The sequence below is a fragment of the Macrobrachium nipponense genome, chromosome 11, assembly GCF_015104395.2.
Source record: "Macrobrachium nipponense isolate FS-2020 chromosome 11, ASM1510439v2, whole genome shotgun sequence".
In the NCBI taxonomy this organism is placed as follows: Eukaryota; Metazoa; Arthropoda; class Malacostraca; order Decapoda; family Palaemonidae; genus Macrobrachium; species Macrobrachium nipponense.
Genome location: NC_061087.1, coordinates 23504100 through 23521982, shown reverse-complemented (window position 1 = coordinate 23521982; position 17883 = coordinate 23504100). Strand labels below are relative to the sequence as shown.

General features: G+C 35.7%; 1 protein-coding gene across 1 annotated transcript in view; it reads right to left on the bottom strand.

Moving 5' to 3' along the window:
* Positions 1-17883, bottom strand: part of LOC135198144 (uncharacterized) — a 285187-nt gene that overhangs the window by 173812 nt on the left and 93492 nt on the right. The window lies entirely within an intron of this gene.

Sequence of the window (17883 nt, the reverse complement as noted above, 5' to 3'; positions counted from 1 at the left end):
CAAAAACAGTAATTAATGTCCTCTCTTGTGAAAGTGTTACCTATTTCTTCTTTTTTGTTTTCTTATTAGCCACCTATCGTAACAAAACTTGCTCTTAACAAAGGCATCTGTTTCCTCTTTTGTGTCATGTTTCTTTTTACTGACCCAAACAGCGTATAAATAATACCCTACAATTAATACAGTGGCGCTATTATAATCCTTTTTCGTCCTATAATTGAAACAGAGCATTAATATTTTCAGAAAATTTTGACATACTTCAATGTTGTTTTTACGTGACTATAAAAATAAAAAAAATTATGCAATGTGTATTCAACCTCTTCACAATGATCGTATTTATCACTGTTTCTGATATCTAACAATTTTAGCCCAGGTTCCTTGTGCATATTCAAAGACAAATTAACCTCCCACGATACCAATGAAAGGTTTCGTTGCAGGTCTACAATAATATAGCATGTGAATATATGGTCTTTAATGGATATTAAAAGCTTTCCAATCTTGTATTAGGTTTATCTTCAGTCAAGTGAACCTAGTACGAGGTTCGAAAACTCTTAATATCCACTAAAGACCATATACTCACATGCTTTATTGTTGTGGACCTGCAACAATTATCATCATTTTCGACACGGAAATCTGTGCCCACTAATGAAAGGTTTTTTTTATGTTCTCCCATACCCATTTCCGGTCCAAAAGTGGATAACGCTCTTCAGTTTTTGGTGATTTTCTGGCCTTATCAGTTGATAGCAATCTCTACTATTCAAGTTAGGGAATTGTTCATGGCGAGAAACTTTCCTGATGACATCAACTTCTACTGGATAAAATTATATTAGCTCCAGTCTGTCATTGATTCCAATTGCCTTGCTAATTGCAGCGTTTTTTTTAAATTACAAGAACAAATTACAGGATTTCATGAAATCTAATATTATATATAAATTTGAATGCCCAGGATGTCTTGGTATTTATGCTGGATCTTCACGTAGACTGTTACAATCGTTACGCAGGCGCGCAAGCGCAAATTTCTTTCTTGCCGCACTAAAAAGTATCTGTGACACATCTCGGAAATTATTTCGTCACTTTGACATAATTTTTATACCATTTTAATTTAGCCGTTACATGGAGTATCATATATGAAAATGTGCGCATGTTTATGTAGAATACAACAAAAAAATACTCATGATTGTAGCTTTTATCAGTTTTGAGATATTTTTATATAAATAACGATAAGTGCCAAAATTTCAACCTTTGGTCAACTTTGACTCTACCGAAATGGTCAAAAAACGCAATTGTAAGCTAAAACTCTTATATTTTAGTAATATTCAATCATTTACCTCAATTTTGCAACTAATTGAAAGTCTCTAGCACAATATTTCGATTTATGTTGAATTTATGAAAAAACTTTTTCCTTACGTCCGCGCGGTAACTCCTCCGAAAAAAATCATATGCGATTGTGGTAATGTTTGCACCATTTTAAAATTAGCCGTTACATAAAGTTTTATATCTATGGAAATGTGCGCAATTTCATGCACAATACAACTAAAAACAACCCATGGTTGTAGCTTTTATCAATTTTGAAATATTTTCATATAAAAAATGATAAGTGACAAATTTTCAACCTTCGGTCAACTTTGACTCTACCGAAATGGTCGAAAAACGCAATTGTAAGCTAAAACGCTTATATTCTAGTAATATTCAAGCATTTTCCTTAATTTTGCAACAAATTGAAAGTCTCTAGCACAATATTTCGATTTATGGTGAATTTATGAAAAAAATAACATTTTCTTTACGTCTGCTAACTCTTCCGAAAAAATCATACGTGCGATTGTGGTAATGTTTGCACCATTTTAAATTAGCCGTTACATAAAGTTTTATTTATGAAAATGTGCGCAATTTCATGTAGAATACAAAAAAATAATTGAAGGTTGTAGCTTTTCTCATTTTTGAAATATTTGCATAAAAATCACGATAAATAGAAAAAAAAACACATTTGGTCAACTTTGACTCTACCGAAATGGTCGAAAAACGCAATTGTAAGCTAAAACTCTTACAGTCTAGTAATATTCAGTCATTTATCTTCATCTTGAAACAAATTCGAAGTGTCTAGCACAATATTTAGATTTATGGTGAATTTAAAAAATAAAACTTTCCTTCACTCCGCGCGCGGATTCTCCGCCACAAATCTCCGAAATGCGTACGTCCCATTCTCGGAATATTTGCTCCGTTTCATATTAGGCATTTCATAGAGTTTTATATATGAAAATGTGCGCAATTTCATGTAGAATAAAACGAAAAATATTTGAAGGTTGTAGCTTTTCTTATTTCCGAAATAATTGCATATATATATATATATATAAAAAATCGACATTCGGTCAACTTTAACTCGTCAGATATGGTCGAAAACTGCATTTGTAAGCTAATACTCTTACAGTATAGTAATATTCAATCATTTGTCTTCATTTTGAAAGAAATTGGAAGTCTCTAGGACAATATTTAGATTTATGGTGAATTTTTGAAAAAAATATTTGTTTACGTCCGCGCGTTACGAATTCATGCATTATTTTGTGATAATATTTTCTCTTGTGTTGCTTTTATCGTTTTACAATGTGTTACATACCAAAATTATCGCAATTGAGTGTAAATTACAACAACAAAAAAGTAACTTGTTACCTTTAACCGTTTTGCGCACAGCGAGATTTGAATACAATTATATATGAAATTTCATTTTTGCGCTATCATATATCGCATTATTTATATATGATAATGATCATTTTTTTCATTTTTGATGGTTGCATACTAAACTTCAGCCAATGACAAAAAAAGGAGCCAAAAATGAACTCTAAATCTTGAAAACTAAGCTCGCTGTGATTTTTTGAAAAAAATATTTTTTCCGCTTCCGCGCTCACTCTGAAACACCTCCGGCACACGGGAGACATTTTTTTTTTACCACTTCGGCGTTTAAGGGTTAAGACAAATGCAAGCGGCAGTGATTACCGTCTCGTTTTTCCAAGAAGCATGCCTTATTTACATTGGACGTCTTATTTTGTGAGGCAATAATAATTATAATAACAATAGCTTCTTTCACAACAAGAGTTATCATCACCTCAGATAAATAAAAGGCGAATATACTTAAGACCTAAAAAATGTGTCATTGTAACTGGCACGAATGTTGAAAAATATAAGGAAACTTATCAACGGGTCGCATAATTTATTTACATGCTTCTGAAGATTCAAGTAGCAGTCAAAATAGCACGCAAATCAAATAATAAGAGCTTTTTTAAATCTAAGGCGAATTACTTACATTATTGTTGGTCTTTTGAAATTTTGAAACTGGGTGTGCGCGTGGACGTGATTACATAATTCTAATTCACTAAGGTACCCACTAGTGACGACTATATAACTGTCATTTACTATCGAGAGACACTGCTACAAACTGAACACTTACAACAATGAGCCATATGAAATCATAAAGGCATCATATATTTAAATCTATAACCAGATAAGTAGTAACTGACTCCATACAAATTTTGCGATGTAACTTTCAAAGAGCATGATCAGCATCCTTTCCTTACCTTTTCTGCGCCCATGCAGCTACTTGGACAAAGAAGTGCCAGTGCTTCAATCAAGAGAAACAGCTAGGATATACAAATGCTTCAATAAAAAAAAAAACTTCTAGGATATGCCAGTGCTTCAATCAAGAGAAACAGCTAGGATATGCAAGTGCTTCAATCAAGAGAAACAGCTAGGATATACAAATGCTTCAATAAAAAAAAAAACTTCTAGGATATGCCAGTGCTTCAATCAAGAGAAACAGCTAGGAAATGAAAGTGCTTCAATTAAATCAGGCCTGACAAATAGAAACCTCCTCGCACCTGAAAACAATTAAAGTATAAAACCCTTTTTAAAATTATTGGCAAACATTAAGACGAAAAATCCTTCTACGAAACGATGACAAACACTAATGATTTACATATAGTTTTATCCTTAAAATAACATGTAAAAGAACTCAAATCACCACTTCTCATCTCGAGTCATGCTGCTTGTCTCTCTCCATAAATCTTTATCTTTCTCTAGTTGCCTTCGGGATTGCAAAGATTGTAATCTGAACCGAAGGACTCTTTTTATTACTCTGCGATCACCCCTTTCCTCTTGTCTTATTTAATTTGCTTTCCCGTGCAGTTTCTGACCGTTCTACGGACGCTATCAAAAGGCTGGCAACAAGAATAAGTCGTATCTTCACTTCTAGCCGACGTGCCAACAAACTATTCAACAAACCATACCTCTAAATTGTAGAAAATTTCACCGCACACACAATGCCTGACATACTTCAGTTTCTTTGACTTACAAGAAAAACAAGTTAAAAAAAGTTAAAAATGAAGATGATGACAGAATTTCTGATAATGGAAAGATCTATTTTGCTAAGAATTTTAGCGGACACAGAAACATATATACTGTATATATGAATACCATTCATACATACATACATATATATATATATATATATATATATACTATATATATATATATATATATATATATATATATATATACACACACACACATATTAAAGAGATATCTCCGTTTTACCTTACACGAGGTCATGTTAGCTACGCAAGGGTGATTAAAGGTAATGGCTCATTACCCACAGACTTAAATATGATCCTTTCGAAATCAGAGTTTAAGAAGAGTTTCACAAACTCCTGGGAAGACTGCAGACTGAGAGCCCCAATAGGTGCAAGTTCGGAGGTTCATGCGGGAAGGGGGGGAGGAGGGAGGAAGGAATTCACCATAGCAATCCAAACAACAGTGCCATCTACTTCCTTTCTCCTTGCACGCACAGGAGGATAGTAGACGGCCATCGCTCTTTCACTCCAGAGTGCAATGCAAGTCGGCCTCCTCTTAAAGGTGTCCTTCGGCTTCTTGCATTTCATGGCTGCCCTTCACTCACACGAACGTGCCATCTGCAAATCTCAAGCAGCCATGGGGAAGTTGCCACATCCTGGACGATTCAAATATATTATATATATATATATATCTATATAATATATATATATATCTATATATATATATATATATATATACGTACTACTCAACTCTTCTGTTGTAACACATCCATTATATCATTCATCGAATGCCATAAACTTACAAAATATACGTATACCCTCCTGGTCATATGGTTTGAAGCTATGCCCATTGGGTTATTCCATACGTAATACCTTCTGAAAGGCCACTCAACTAAGGAAATAAAAAAGTGAACAATTACTGTATATAATTATGTATGTATAATTGTTTACCTAAATTATCAATTTGTCATCTTTAAACGTATTTTGGACAAAAAGGAGATTCAAATGATGCGTATTTTTCTTTTCTTTTTTTCTTCTGTCCACCCAATACAATCCCCAGCTGCTATTCTTGCTCCGTATCCTTTATAAGTTCCTCTCCTATCATGCAAATGAACAACTGATCCTTCTTCCTATAGCTCTATTCTTTTCATATGCTTCATACTGAAACTCTCTCTCTCTCTCTCTCTCTCTCTCTCTCTCTCTCTCTCTCTCTCTCTCTCCTATTAATAATCTATTTTCAATTCCGTTTCTCTTTCCTCCCGGTTCTCGAATTACCTTCAGCTGTCCTTCCTCTTCTCGCGTGTTATTGAATCTCTCGTCTTTCATTTCCAATCATTCTTAACTAATGTCGACTTCTCTCATCGTCCCCCTATCCAATGAAATAACATCTTGTGAAATGTATTTATTTTCCCCACATGTTGTTCATCCAAAGAAGAGTATATTTTCCAAGGGGAGCAGCTCGCTGTTGTTACGACTTTTTCACTCTTTTCTGCCATTTTTGTTCCGCTTTTTTTTTTCAAAAGCGAGTATTATTTCATTTGTTTCCTTGGCCGAAACGCAGATCTATTCCTTCGGTTTCCGGTTATCAGTTTTACTTTCTCTGCACTTATCCAAGATTATTTCTTTGCTCAATGGACACAATTTATCATTTTTAAATTTATTCCTGCCTTAACGTATTAACCCTCGGTGGTATTGAATTGAAAGCATTTTAATCTTTAGTTAACATGTCGATGTTTTCTCGTCTAAATAGACTTCTATGCTGGGTTAAATCAATGAAACGTTCGCCAATAATATGCAAATCACCGCGATTCCTGATAACATTAATGGTAAAAAATCTAAAAGATTTTAGGAATTGGCCCATGACCTCTCGTAACCAAGATCTACTGTAATATGAGATGTGGTTTTAAATAGATAGCTGCTGTTTACATTAAGATCTGTGATAGTTGGGGAGGTTATCTAGAACCAGCAAGCTGGTGGTAAGGTGAGTAACAACAATGCTGGGAGAAACTCAGCTGATTCTATTTGAAATGTGCAATTGATGCGAAAACTGTGTCTAGCTAGTTAACTTTTGGGTAGCGCAAGTGTACAAAGTCAACCATGGAATTGGTAAACTGACAGCCTCAAAATTGACGGGTTCCTTTATCTTAAATGAATAAATGATCAAAAACGTTTCTGAAGATAAACAGAAAAATTTTCTGTGATTAGTTCATCACTGATAAGATGTCAATATGAACTTCTATTTCTTAGATATCCTTTAAATGTTTCTTGTTTGCGGTGGTAAAACCTAGAGAAAGTCTCTAAAACGATTCTAAGAGATCAGCTCATTAATTTAAGCCAATATTTTGGCAAAAGCGAATATCGTCCCAGCAAGTTCTTCTTTCTGTACTTATTAAGGCATGCTCGTGTAATTACTGATTCTTGTTAAGAATTAATTTTAAGCTTCAAAAATAAAATATTCCAGGGAATGACCAACTTTGTCTCCAAACCCATAATCTATTCCACAGCAATTCAATGACCAGGTATCATTTCAATGTTTAGTGTGTTTTAACCTTCAAATTTCTAGCAGGTCTTCTTTTCTTTCTGTTGAATCAGATTGAATATAGAATTTAGGGCAAAGGTCGAGCACTGAGACCTATGAGATCATTCAGCGTTGATTTGGTCCTCATCAAAGTACTGACTTTACCCAGTATTCCCTCATTTAACTGAAAGGAGAACCGTTGGTACAGCTAATGTATTACTGTAGTGCTGAATTGTTGAAAAACTCCCAAGTTCTAACTATACCCAACGTTCCTTCATCACACTAAACGGATAACCACTGGTAGAGAAAGCGTGTTACTGCGGTGCTAAATCCTTGAAAAGCTCCCTGTGTAGAAAATAAAAACAATTTCAGGCCTTTTCAGACACCTAATCGGAGCCTTCCTGGATATTAAAGCCTTTCTTTTAAATACTTCTTCCACAGCACAGCTCATTCTAGGTCTTCCATTCCTTCCCCCTTATCCTTCCAAATTATATAGTGAACTCACCTACCTACAATCCCCATCTCTCCGCGATCTAATCCATTTTCACTTACTTCCACTACAAACGACTTTGTTGTTGTTGGTGGGTGTTAGGAAAGGTCTATGGAGGAGCGTAAATAGGCCCTGGTGTTTCGTGTTGGGTTAAGATACAGGAATGTTAGGATAGGATATTTCTGATTTTTTTACTAGAATGATATCGTAAAACATGAATAACGTGTATGTTAAACAGTACAGAAAAATAATTTCTAATAAAACATAGCTTATCTATTTTAATTTTCGTTGGTGAAACAAGGTTCTATTTGACCGTAGATTTTAGCACGCTTTAATTTACATTAAAACTTAGGAATATAATGTTTACATCTTATGCGTGAGGGGAAAATCTTGCACACGTCCCGAGTAAGCTTGAAGTCAGATCACAACTTATTTCATCTATGCTAACCTCACTATATTCCTCATACTATCAATTTTTCTTAAGCCACACGTGCTGTGCAAATGCAAACAACTAAGCTCAATAGTTTCCATCTTTTTCTTTCATTCATATCAAACGCTATAATCCCACCATACATTCATATCCATTGACACTCCTTATCTCTTCCTAATCTTCTGAACATAAACAGCTAACTTCCTTCATTCACCTATTCTGTAACTATCCTACTCTCTCACCTTACTATTATATGCTAAAATTTACTCAAAAAAACACCTATACAATTTAACTAGTTCTATTCTTCCACCACGCACATCAACATGAACTGTTCTATCTCCTCAGTTTCTCAATTTCCTCATAACCATATTCTTTCTCGCATTCACTATCAACTAACTATTCTTGCACATGCTTTCAAACTTTCCCATTCTACCTTTAAACTCTTTCATTTGCAAGAAATCTAAAGGGAAAAGTTGCTAGAAGTCTGGATGGTCGATACGTCAATAAATTTAAGACCATTAGAAGTGCCTCATAATTTGATGACTGTAACCAAGTGATACAGGACAGGCACTGGGGGCAGCAAATCAGAATATCAGAATAGCAATGACAATAATAAAACTATATGTCTTCTGAACTACAAGGACGACAGATTCGAAATACATAACACAACTTACAAAACACAAATAACCTTCAGGCAAAGAAGAAAGGCGGAAAGAACGACGCTCTTCATACAAAACCAGTGTGGAGTACTCCAGCCTCCTAGAGATCCACTTAAAGGAATCGGTGTACATAATAGAATAGAAGTGTTCGAACTCATCTTATATGCAAGAGAAAGAAGAGCAGCAGCATCGGGGTCGAAGGATCAGACGCTAATTCCCGGGACGTGACGAGAATCGAGTCGCACGGTAAAGGATCGGAACCGATTCCACCAATTGTTTATAGATGATCGGGGTGTGATAATGCGGAGCGAAGGAGGTCTTATCCCTAGATTTATTCTCTCTGCATTATCTTCTCTCTCTCTCTCTCTCTCTCTCTCTCTCTCTCTCTCTCTCTCTCTCTGTGTGTTCCCTTTCTTTTCCTCAAGACACATCTCTCTCTCTCTCTCTCTGAACTGGAACATTGCATGGCATTAGTTTGCTAGGATTACTGCAAGGAGATGAAAAGAGAGAGCGAAGGAGCGACAGGCTTAGGGGACCTGGAGGGTGTTGAGGTCGGGTGGGGGAGGGGGGGAAGGACCGCGATAGGCAAGGCTTAGTCTGGGTTTCCATTCTACGATTTATCAGAAGAGGATAATTGGAGAACCAATTTTGGGTATTCATGGTAAATGGGTTTTTGAATTGCCATCGCTCTCGATGATGAGTCCGTAGGAGCGGAGGAACGTGAGTTGTTGCGCCCTCAGGCCTTGAGAGAGAGAGAGAGAGAGAGAGAGAGAGAGAGAGAGAGAGTTCCAGGGAAGTGAACACATTCTGAAGGGCCTTCGCGAAAATGCAAATGGCTGTAACACTAGTTTGCTTTTACCGAAATTTTCTTCTTCTCATGTCGTCCACTGAGATGAGAATGAATAGAGTCGAAATATGACGAGCATTTCTCAATTTGTATGACTCTTCTTCGTCTGTGCAGCAACAGATCCATTTGAATGAGATAAAGGAGTATGAATGAAGACTTGCAATACCCAGCAACAGAGACCTTTAAAAAAATCAATCAACTTATTTCCCTCAGCTGCAGACAGACAGACAGATGCATTCAAATCCGCCCACATTATTCATTAACTTTAGACATTCAATTATAAATGAATGGCCATTTAGCCGCTTATCTGTAAATATTTATAAAACAGAAAAATTAAAAACGAATTAAATATGCCTGTTCGCTGAATAGACACTATTTTCAGTCGCCCAATAATTCAAATATTAAAAAAACAACCTAGCAAAAAAAAACAATAAATCAATTGAAGACAACTTATCAATCATTTACGCAGTCTGTATTGTATCAAAGTAATAATTTCGAACTTTATAGTTGCTCCCTCTAAGAGCAGTATACTAAAAAATGTCGGGTGAACTATATAACAATAAATCCTCCTAATATGATATTTAACAATTTTCAAATACCCTTTGTACTTTGGTACCAACTCCACCCCAGACCCCGAACCAGGAAGCTAACCCCCCCCCCTCTCTCTCTCTCTTTTCTCTCTCTCTCTCTCTCTATCTGCTCTCTCTCTATCTCTCTCTCTCGTCTCTCTCTCTCTCTCTCTCTCTCTCTCTCTCTCAGATATAACCTTTCCCAATTGGAAAGGGATTTAGCGTTGTGATCAGTGGTTCTTCTGCGATACCGCTCTCTATAATTCCGATTGCTACACTAAGCCACAAATCGTCTATCGCCTGAGGAAAAATGAGAGAGAGAGAGAGAGAGAGAGAGAGAGAGAGAGAGAGAGAGAGAGAGAGAGAGAGAGAGAGAGAGAGAGAGAGAGAGAGATCTGCCTGCCAATGAAAAAAAAAATTCAATTCATAATCTGTTAGATGTCTGTTTAATAATCAACATCTTCCATTTCCATCAATTTCTCCTCCCAAATATTTTGAATCCCGACTTTTCCCTTTTGTATCTAAGCTAGATACTAAAGATATGCAATCATTTATATTTCGATTCACGCTCCGAGATTTTCATAACCATTCTCTGGTCCCTGGAATGATATTTCAGCTTCGAATCGCTTCCTGACGATCTCATGAGACACAGCCGAGATGAACCCAATTTGTGTCGAAGTCGAGAGAGAGAGAGAGAGAGAGAGAGAGAGAGAGAGAGAGAGAGATGAGAGGAGGAGAGAGAGAGGAGAGAGAGAGGAGAAAGGCAAAGGCACGCGGGTATGCCGAAGGAGAGAGGGAAAGGAACAGAGAGGTATAGTGTTTATGCTTCTCTTTAAACTTCACAACTGGACCAGTTTGCATTTTGTTTGAGGTTAGGATACAATTTTTTTTAATCAAATTTTGACTGGTTTGAGGTTAGGACACAATTTTTTTTTTTTTTTTTTTTATCAATTATTAGCTGGTTTGAGGTTAGGTATGTTTTTTCTTTCCAGCTCCTAGCTAAACTAGGCTTCTACCGAGTGTTGTTGGTATAAACTTTCATCTACTACCATCTTTCCGATTGACAATGCTCAAAGAAACATATCACAGAACTTATATATTAAAGAAGTTTGAAGTGATCTAAAAATGTTGGTTAGACTAATTACATTTTAATGCTCATACACACAAACTATATATATAAGTATTCGTATGTATATGTATATGTATAATATATATATATATGTGTGTGTGTGTGTGTGTGTGTATTGTGTATGTGTATATATTTAATATTTTATATTTATATATATAATATATATCTATATATATATATATATATATATATATATATACATATAGTATATATATTATTCTAAATATGTATAATACATTATATACAAAAAAATAAATATTAATACATATAAAATGTAACTACATATATATAATAGTATATATATATATATATAATACATATATATACGTGTAGGCGAGAGATTTTTTTATTCTGGAATTGTCCTAGACAAAAGTCGATACATCCCACCAAAAAACACAATGATTTCTTTTCCACTGATAAAACTAAAAGTACGAACATATTTTTGTTTTGTGACAGACACAATTTATTTTTTGTTGTTTACCAATTTTTTGCTTTTTAAGTTGTCTGAAAGTGTGATAGCCTGTGGGATCAGATAAAAAAAAGGGGAAACCTTGTTTCCAAATACTATATATATACATATACTCGTATACTAGAATGCCATTCTGCTATGAAATTCAAAATATTTCGCTATCAATATTTCAAATTTTTTTTATTTCTATATTAACGAATTATTTGTGTATCAGAAAGTGATAAAACCCATTATAACAGTTGTTGTTTTTTCCCAAAAACTCAAAAAAGCAATACATTTTCTTTTCCATTTTTCCGTTTTTTATCTTTCGAACTTCAAATCTATATAGATTGGACCTTTTTTTTTTTCTTAGGAAGTGTCATCCATATTATTTAGCGTCCACGAAGCTGATAACAAGCAAAATACTGACTGATCATTTAATTACCGACTCGAAGGGGCATTATTGGCAGTTTTCGAATACTTTTCTATTTTCCAGCTGATGGCAGAAATAAAAAGCCAAGATTTGACATTAGAAGAAAGAAAGGAAACAGAAGCAAAGATTTTTATATGTAGATCAAATGAATCAGAGATGAATCACTTGGAAAGTCACTTCATGTAAACGCTTTTTAAAATCCTTATTTTTCGCTTGCCAATTTAATCGTTATTTTTCATTAATAACCGAAATCATGCATCGGTTACCGCTGATAAAATTTCGTGGGTTTCAAGGCTACTGATTCCTATAACACCCGCCCAGAAATTATCCTCAGAAAAAAAAATGTAAACCCAGTTTATAGACGAACAAAAATATTTCGTTGTTCGAAACCTGAAATGACATTCGATTCCATAACGATGTTTACATAAATTGAGGGTTGACATATGAGAGTTTTATTGGTCATCTCTGGGGAAAAGGCAGTTATGATTTTGATACAACTTCTATTGTGATAATACATACCATTTTCGGTAAGTCACTCAATGACAAGAGTATCGAAATTAGAGAAAAAGAAGACATCTTTACCCAGAGAAAAATGTGAAGTCATCAAGAGCTGTAAGAGAAGAGCAGGATTCATGTGACTATTAAAACCCGCGACGCGAGACATACTAACATCAAATTACACTTGACAACGAAACCACCATCATATTCAGCCGGAGTAATTCCACTCAAAATTGGATAAGCCTTAGTAGATAGAAGGCCAATATGAATTTAATTAAACGCGTCCCCCCCTTTACTTAATATGGAATTCCTAACCACTGGTGCCGCTTGTTAGTTGGTATTAAAACCGATACACAAAACTGACTACTCAAACTTAATACATCACTTCTAGACTGAAATCCATTACAGGCGATAATAAATTCGACAAAAGATATAATGTTTTTGACAGCCCCTTATGTGCAGCAATCATTAACGTGCCTTTACAGAATTCTGAGAATACTAAGGAACTCCGGAGTTCCGTGAATCCTGAGAATACTGAAGAATATACTAAGGAACTCCGGAGTTCCATGGATCCTGAGAATACTGAAGAATATAAGGAACTCCGGAGTTCCATGAATCCTGAGAATACTGAAGATCCTGAGAATACTGAAGAATATACTAAGGAACTCCGAAGTTCCATGAATCCTGAGAATACTGAGGATCCTGAGAATACTGAAGAATATACTAAGGAACTCCGGAGTTCCATGAATCTTGAGAATACTTAAGAATATAATAAGGAACTCCGGAGTTCCATGAATCCTGAGAATACTTAAGAATATACTAAGGAACTCCGAAGTTCCATGAATCCTGAGAATACTGAAGGTCCTGAGAATACTGAAGAATATACTAAGGAACTCCGAAGTTCCAAATATCTTTAACATTGCAGATATGGAATAAAAAAAAAAAAAACAAATAAATAAAAAGCCACCCATCACAATGGTAATTATTTAGAGGCCTGGAAAAATTTGATAAAAATTGTTGAGCTTTGTTTGGGTGGGGGAGGGGGCCCGCCAGGTACGGACACTAAATATCCCGGTCTTCAATTCAGTTTTTCGCAGCTAATGCGAGTATCTGTACAGGAGTTTGGTAATGTAAGGCGTCTCATATAAGTTCTGAAAACTATATATATATATATATATATATATATATATAATATATATATAATATATATTATATATATATATATATATATATATTATATATATATATATATATGTGTGTGTGTGTGTGTGTGTGTGTGTATGTGTGTGTGTGTGTGTGTGAGTGCTTGCTCAATTCTCAAATAAAAACTGCCTGCCCACGACATGTTAGAACTGATATTCAATGATTCATTAGCATCTAAATAGTTACTTTCTTTAATAAAAAAAGAAAAAACACCTCTACAAACAAAGCCAATCATACCTGACTCGACGTCGGAAGGGAGGAATAAAAAACCAGTTGTATTGACAAACGTGACGAAATTACTAACTCTCAAATAAAAGGACAATGCAGTGAATATTCAGCATTCCTAATACAGAAGTGTCAAAATATCAATAAAAGCTTCGGATGGAAAATGTTAACGGTGCGATTCTTTCTAATATTTATAACAAGGTTCTTTTTACTAGGACTAAAGGCGATTCATGCAATAAAAAGTCCTAGCAAATTCGCAACTGCCTTCCTTTCGTTTTGAACAAAACTCAAAGGCCAGTTTCATCTTTCTGGCTCAAGACGAGCGCTTTCTTAGGCATTATAAATACAACAAAAAATAAGAGTCAATGATAATTTCACCTTGACTTTCAAGCGCATTCATAAAACACTCTTTCACCATATAAGAATCTGAGAAGAGTTCGATAAACACATACTTACGATACGTCAAGCACGTACAATGATGTTAAAGCAGGAGTACGAGTACATAAAATAAAGCATGCGCAAGCTATGTGCACACAGACATTTTAAACATACACACACAACATATATATATATATATATATATATATATATATATATATATGTGTGTGTGTGTGTGTGTGTGTGTGTGTGTGTGTGTGTGTAATTTATATACCTACATATATACCTATATATGCACACGAAAGAAAAAACTACTGGTTGAAAGTGGAGCGTCGTGGAAGCTGTTCACGCCTTCCAGTTATTAACCTTGAACATATCTGAGTGAATTCTCATAGCTAACTGCAACATAATACTTTATAACTGTAGAAGCAAACTGATCATACACCAGGCGTCATGATGGCTGAACTAGTTAGTCTGTCAGCCAAACTTACAAGAATAATTTCTACTGCAAAAATAGTTGACATAACTTACATTCAGTTTCGTTTTCAGATCGATATTGTTACCTTATATTATCATAGGTAATTGAGAAATTTTTTTTACTGGATATACACTACGATGCAGCTTAATTAATATAATTATCAGCATCAAAACAAACTTATAAAAGCATAAGCATGCTTCCTCCTTCCTTACTTACTTTTTAGAGCGACCTAAGTATATGAATACCGTACCGTAAGTAAGGGTTACAAATAATCTTTGGCTATCAGCACGTAAAATAAAAAATTAAGGCACCGCTCAAATCATATTCTTATGCATGTAATAAAGATGATTAGTGGGGAAAAATGAATAAAATTTATAAAATTCATCTTTAGCTTTTCATCATACTTCTGGAAAAGTCATTGTGGATCATTTACAGGACTTTAATAAAATCGAGGTACTTAGTTTCTGAAATTAGACCACACGAGTCATAAAAACATAAACACATTAAAATTAAAAGCTGGATAAAATTCCAACAAAGAAATAACAAGAAAAACAAAACAAAAATTACCTCAGCATTTCCAGCATTATGAATGAAATGGAAAAATAAAAACAAGGAAACGTGGTGGGGGTCTCCCGTCCTTCATTTCCCTCCAGACTCTTTCTCACAATTACCCAAAGACTACAAAAAATGAAGAAGAAATTGGCGAGTTTCCAGTTTCCAGACATAAGGGAATCAGTCGGCTGTGGCTTTACAACCAAAGCAAGAGCTTTGCGAATTGTAAAATCGCTCCTGTCAGAGGAGGGTAACGGGGGTTATTAACAACTTACAACAATAAACCCCTTTTAATAGTAACTGAAGCCCAACAGCAGGCGACTCTAGCAATAATAATCAATAAGCAAATGAACCCATAAATGTTCAGGGGACAGCGACGAGATACAGGATGCCAATATTGGTGCGTAAAATCCACCGGCCTCTCCGCCCCTTTCTGGACTATATCTTCAGCCCTCCTAAACGGCAGAATTATACTCGTGTCAGGGCAGCGTTTCGAACGGACGATATCACTGACACGCAGTCCACTCCGGTGCCAGAGAGCAGTCGACAACCGCGCCCCTCCCCCTCCCTTGGTCTCTATCAGCATATATATTTCATCGCCAATACCGACGGTCCATTGGTTTAATGTCAACGGGGGGTCAATAAACAAAACTGGAATAAAGTGACCATCGCCAACAGGCAGGTAAGAGTACCTTTTAATTGCTCTTCAAATGGCGTGTTTCGGCGTGAGGAAGGGAATGAGAAAAATAAGAGAGAGAGAGAGAGAGAGAGAGAGAGAGAGAGAGAGAGAGAGAGATCGAACGAACATTCCGATGCCGTTCACGCAGCCGAGTAAAATCTAAATAAAAATCGCAGGAAATAAAAAAAAAAATTGAAATCGATCCAAATAAAACAATGAATCAAAGTCCCTGATGAAAAACAAACGCCGACGACCCTCTCTCTCTCTCTCTCTCTCTCTCTCTCTCTCTCTCTCTCTCTCTCTCTCTCTCTCTCTCTCTCTCATACGCACAAACGCAACTGGAAGTAACGAATAAAAGCTATATTGCGCTCTTGTTGCTCCTATAATTAATGGCTGCAATTCGATTACTTTGTCAAACGGGTAGATAGGCTAAATGACACTAACTAGATTGCGTTGCATTTGAACATTTGTAAGCTGTTTGCCCACCAATAGTCGAACGGAATGCCGGAAATAGTTTCTGTTTGTTTACGTTCATCTATAAAAGGGATGAAATCCATGCATGCATACCAATTCTTTATTCACGTACCTGTTTGCAAAAGTATATTACGGCGCATTTAGCGTCGCGTACCGGTGGCGCTACAATTTTTTTTTTTTTTTTTTTTTTTTTGGGGGGGGGGGGGGGGGGGTGGGGGGGCGCGTGAGGGAGAGTCGTTGAACAATTTTCAGCACAGCAGCAAAGGCAGAGAACCATAACTAATAATGCTTCATAAAAAGGCGTTCTTGTAAATGAATCACTGGAGGGCACTTGTTAAATGTTTTTGCACCTTTTATTCAGCATACCTGACCCACAACAAAATATACGGCTCATAAACTTATACAGATATCAAAACACAATCGGACAGAGTAAGTTCTGCTTCAACCGCCGCCCCCCAAAGGAAGCGACGGATGTGCAATTTAGCGCTTGCGTCCACATGGGGCATACTTATATACACAGTTTTATGCACGGACGTATCTGGGTCAAATATCTGGAATACAAATCCAAACGTGATGACAACTCTTCACAGGTATAAAGCTGAATGCACCTTAAACTGAATCAAGCGATGGGCTATATATCAAGAAAAATTTATTCCTATAAAGAAAATCTGAACTCATAATCAGAGGAAGATGAAATCATAAGACTTGTGATACGTCTGCATCAAAAAATAAGTTATATATTATCTATTAAGGCCCCTTCGCTAATTCTGGCCGGAAAACTAAGAATTTTCAAGGATACATGTTTTCATGAACATGCTAAGAAAATTCGTTTTATCATGGCAAAATATATAGCGTTCATAAAGACATGATGTCATCTACTTCAGCAGCAATCTTCCTCGTCTAAAATACCTCAAGGGCCATCAATACTAGCCAAGAAAAGATACACAACGCGTTCAAAACTTATTTTGTCAGAAGTTTTGGAATTATGGTACCGATCTCATCTGGAGTCATGCCATCTCTACATGTAAATAAATATATCTTAATTTTTTTTTAAATTATTAAAACGTTGAATCTCTAAGGCTCCTCATAAGATTCATCGGGGCATCAATTCGATGACCCCCCCAAAAAAATTACCCGTTAAAGTGCACTGAAAAATATCCGCATACTATATTATAACAAAGAAGATCGTTCTAAAACCTGCCACTGCACGGCAAACTTAATAATTACATAACTAAAAAAAAAAAAAAACTTATTCCAAATTCTTAACCAGGTCTGCATTCCAGGACTCCCTCCTCATCACTGCAGGGAAATTTAATACGCAAATCATCTTTAAAAAAAAGTATGAAGAAAAAGTTCAAGCATGGCTCATTTCAGGAGATGGAAATATCACGGAGGCGATTCTTCATCCATAACCAACGGCTCTCACGGCCAATTTCGAGCCAATCCTGACGGCTGAAGCACGCAATAAACCTCCGTAATGAAATCGCCATTACAATTCTTATTCGGCAGTTCAAATCGATGGCGTTTTTTTCCGAAGCA